The sequence below is a fragment of the Panthera tigris genome, chromosome B4 (assembly GCF_018350195.1).
Source record: "Panthera tigris isolate Pti1 chromosome B4, P.tigris_Pti1_mat1.1, whole genome shotgun sequence".
Taxonomy (NCBI): Eukaryota; Metazoa; Chordata; class Mammalia; order Carnivora; family Felidae; genus Panthera; species Panthera tigris.
Genome location: NC_056666.1, coordinates 69839839 through 69844617, shown reverse-complemented (window position 1 = coordinate 69844617; position 4779 = coordinate 69839839). Strand labels below are relative to the sequence as shown.

The 4779-nt window shown below is 39.0% G+C and overlaps 1 long non-coding RNA gene across 1 annotated transcript; it reads left to right on the top strand.

Moving 5' to 3' along the window:
* Positions 1–240: 240 nt before the first annotated feature.
* On the top strand, positions 241–4037 carry LOC122240091. Its single transcript, XR_006219417.1, has 2 exons — positions 241–487; positions 3596–4037. It is a non-coding gene; the product is annotated as an uncharacterized LOC122240091 (long non-coding RNA).
* The last annotated feature ends 742 nt before the right edge of the window (positions 4038–4779 follow it).

Below are 4779 nucleotides of genomic sequence, written 5' to 3'. Positions count from 1 at the left end.
GAGATAATGTAAATCAAATGCTTAGAATAAAACCTGGAGTATAGTAAGCAGCAAACAAATGTTAGTATAGTTGTTGGTGGCTCTGCAAAATTTAAGAGTAGAGATTATCTGAAGTGTATGTGCTGACCTCAGTGTAGGCTCAGCCCTGCCCACTTCACTCAGGATCGTAACCCTAGAGACAGCTCAGCGCATCCCCCCCAGTCACAAAGGCCCTGCTCTGTCCACTGCCACCCAGTGAGAAGCCCCTCACACACAGCTGTCACCAGGACAGCAAGAGCCGCCCAGTCATACAAGGCAAAGTTTCAGGGCTGAGAATGCTCTGTGGGGCCGACCAATGAGAGATATGATGCTGGAAAGAACCAGCAGATAAATGGTTTACCCCTAGTCCTCCTATAATGGATTGTTTTCAGATGCAGCATATGGCCTCTCAGATGTCCCATCAGACAAAGCAGTCAGCTGTGCCTTCTGCGACAGTGTGGTCGGCCTGGTAATGGACCTCTTGGTTTTTGTTTTCTCTCCTTCTTTATCTCACTTTGCCTTTTCTCTCACTCTGGATTTCTTGGAATAATGCCTTGCCAGTATAGGATTAACAGATAAATGTTTGTTCAGTTCCCTTTGCTCTCCCCCCACCCCCCGACCCCCACACGTGTGCGCTCTCTCTCTCTCTCTCACACACACACACACACACACACACACACCTTCCTCAAATATTTCCTCAAATGTATCCAGAAGCTCACTGAAATGCCCTGCCGCCTCTTTTTCTTCAGAGTTTCACATTTAGGGCGCTATTATGAACCTTTCTAAACACCCACTCTCATCACTTGGGTGGCAAAGATGTTGTCACAAGATAAATAGGGTTATCATATGAAGAAGAAAAGTTAATTTGATTTCATTATCTGTTCAAAATAAACATAGCTAAGAGCCATTCTCTGGAAATTTTTACTTTTCTCATGAATCTTATTTTTTAAAATCATTCTCATTTTCTTATTTCTACTTGTTTAAATATAGTCCCAAATGTAATTTTATGCAGTATTAATTTCACTATTAAGCAGTTACCAGTTGAACATTTGTTAAATAAGTGATAGTTTAAATATGTTTTTCAATTTCCCTCTAATTCAGCCACTATATATTTAGTAGCATACTGTACAAAGAAAGTTTACAAATAAAGATATAATATTTATAGTTTTGTAAAGAAACACACATGTAAACTATCAAGGAGGAGAATTCCTTTACTAAGGAATTGCAAAAAGCAAAACCCTTTGTAATATTAATTATCTTTCCTTTATGTGTTAAATGAAGAGGTGACCTAAATTCATTTTCTAACCTCCTCCAGATCTGTTCAATATAAGCACAAATACAGGCAAAAGAAGTCCCAGCTCACAAGTAAATCTTGGTCAGAATTTTTTGTTAATGTTTATCTATTTATTTTTGAGAGAAAGAGAGAGCACAAGCGGGGGAGTGGCAGAGAGAGAAGGAACAGAGAATCCGAAGTGGGCTCCAATGTATAGCCTGACGTGGGGCTCAAACCCAGATGAGATCATGAACCAAATCGAAGTCGAAGGCTTAACTGATTGAGCCACCCAGGCGCCCCTGGCTCAGTAGATTGACTAATAAGGCTATTTAAAATTTGGAATACATTTTTTCATAGAAACAGTGTTGCAAAATTATGTAGATATTCACATAAACTCAAAAATTATACTTATGTGTCTAAAATAGGTATTTATATGCACTTTTATACCATATATAATGGCAGTAATATTTTTACTACATATAAACACAAGTTAGAAGATTGTTTTTGTGGGAGTTAAAGTCCTTGTGCCAGGCTGAGATGCCAAGAATCCCTTGCCCCAGGCTCAGGCATCAGAATGAGACACTCCCTCTGCAAGACCAGCATTTGCATAGTAAGGTTTGTGGTTTGAGTCCTCCCTGCTCCCCAAGTTGCTAACTCTCTCTGACTACATAATTGCACAATAGAATTAGGTATCTCTTTCCATGAGTCTTCCATAGGCTTAGCTATATCTATTTACAATAATTAAAAACAGTATATTAATATTAATGCTATTCTACAGAGGTTTTAAATTCAACTCTAGAAGGAGCTACCTTATCCCAGCATAGGTGAAAAACAGACCAGCAGGTCCCCAGCACCTGCTCATTTGAATTTTTATTAATTTGTACCCCATTATTGTTCTTAAAATGGTTTAAAGCAAGTCATGGATTCACTTAAAACATAGCAAGATAATTTATGTTTTTAAAATTAAGAAAAAGTGGACAAAGGGAAAATAAGGTTAGAAGAGTTCAGTGGGACCAGGAGTTACCCTAATGCAGATCATCTAATGCCAAGAAGTCACTTACGCTTGGCAGAGTCCAGCCACTGTCTACAGACTTGCTATCAGCTAGCAGAAAAAGGAAATCTGACCGATCATATGATTCATGGTGTCCACAAAAACAAACCAGTCACATAGGAGTAAACAAGTAATCTTGATACTAAAACTGAAGAATATTCATTTCATATGTGTAGTGAGAACTTTGTATGATGTACTCAGCATTCTTACTTTGTTGCAGGGAGTTTGTAAGACTGTCTTTTATGATAGGCAAATCTATCAGATTCAAAGTGATACATTCTAAGACAGGCAATCCTAACTTGTCTGACTTAACCAAAGGGGAGAGGGGTGAGTTTTTAGAGATAGGATGGTGCTTTCCAGGATGTCCTCCACAAATATTATTTCTTTCCATTGAGCTTTTAAAGGTATTCAGTGGCAAGGGATTATATATACTTCCTTCCAAGTAGCTGGACAACAGCTGTATTCTGTTGCCAGTTGAGTTTAGGTTTTAGCAGCTGAGCTGTGAGTAGGATTGATATTCTCCGCTGAAGACTAAGAAAACAAACAAGTATAAGCCCCTGCGTAGAAGACCACCAGAGAACTACTTTATGGTGAGTCAAGGGATTAAATAGGCAGGGGCAAGGTTACCCCTCAGAAAGTCATATTTGAACCCTTCAAACAGAGACAGATGAGCTAACCAGAGCACACACAACTCCATGAAGGAATGGCCACAATACTTTTAGCCCGGAAGTATGTAAAAATCAGATATCTCTAACATACACCTTAAAATTCCTAGGTATAGACAGTGGGAGATTATCTTTGACATTTTCCCCTGAAGTTTAATGATAATATTTATGAAATGTGCTGTCTCCAGCATTATTCAACAGAATGCATAAAACATATTCTAAACTTTCAAGTTAATTTTCAGGAACCTTGTAAAGACACTTTATAATGGTGAAATTGGCCTCAAAAGTTTACTAAGATTCCTTTCCTTACTTATACTGTAAACTTGACACATGCACAGCTATAGATGCAGATGATTTGGGAGATTGGGTGGAAAAGATGCCACTCCTAATAGAAGTCACGAAACATATACACCTTACTAGTGTCAGTTACTTCTCAATTTACTTAACCTCTTTCTTAAAAAATAAAGGTTGGATACATTGCTTCTTGGCCTTTTGGCTAAGATCAAGTGTAAAAAATAAAGGTTGGATACAAATATCGGTGGCACATTAAAGATGGTCAAAAATCCTTTGCCTTTCCTCCCCTCATAGGTAAAGTTTAATCTCCTTCCCTTGGAATCTAAGCCAGCCTTAGCTACTTACTTGACCAACAAAAGGCCATAGAAGTGAACCTTGCATCTTCTGACTTGATCTTTGGTAGCACTTGCTTTTAAAGCCCTGAGCTGCCATGTGAGAAGTCCAGCTACCCTGAGACCACCCTGCTGTGAAGAAGCCCAAACCAGCCACGAGGAAAAAGAAAGCAATCCCGACCACCAGCTAAAAGGAAAGCAATCCTGACCACCAGCTGTTCCAGCCACCTCACTGCAGGAGTCAGGCATGTAAATGAACTTATCTGGGATGCTCCAGACCAGACCAGCTATCCCCAGCCCCTCGTTGATGCCATGTGGAACCAAAAAAGCCAACCAGCTGAACCCTGCCTGAATTCCATAGCTCATGAAAATCACATGATATAATAAAATGGTTCTTCTGTTAAGCTGCTAAGTTTTGGTCTAGCAACAAAAGATGGTGGAAGGACATCTGAATCACATGGTGCACTTATGACATGACTGCTTTCTAGAGAACTATTCCATGAATCAAATGTGTTTGCCTATTTACTTGCACAATAAACGCTTATTCAGCACTACCAATGTGCCAGGCAGTCTGCTAGAAACAGGTATGCAATGTTGAACATGACATTATTCTTGTCCTCAAGTACCTTTCTCTCTAGTGGGGCAAACAGATAACTAATCTGTTAATATTAACTATTAATAAGTTAATAGTTATGGTTTAACAACATAAGCAGAGCCCCCATGTTGCACAACTCCAGGGGTAAATTCACATTGCGGCCTATGTAAACGATGCCCTCTGGATTTGAACACACACAGCTATTCAAAAGGCCACAGTGTGAATGTCCCCCTCAAGTTGGGCAGGACAGAGGACCTGGTGGTAAGCATCAGGCTGGAAGTATGCACAGAGTGCTAGAGAAGAGAGACAAAAAGTGATAGATTTTACCTGGAGTTTTTTAGTTTCATTAATAAGACATAAGAGAATGAATAAGCCCAGTGAAATACACTGATATTGATAATGTAGTTTAGGAGTGGTGACATTTATGCTAAATATGTATAACACCACTGGGCTTAAGCAAACTATTACTAACCACACATTTCATACTCATGTTAACACACATGGAAAATCTCTATCAAGTAATAAAATAAAAACATACATTTTTCTTTAAA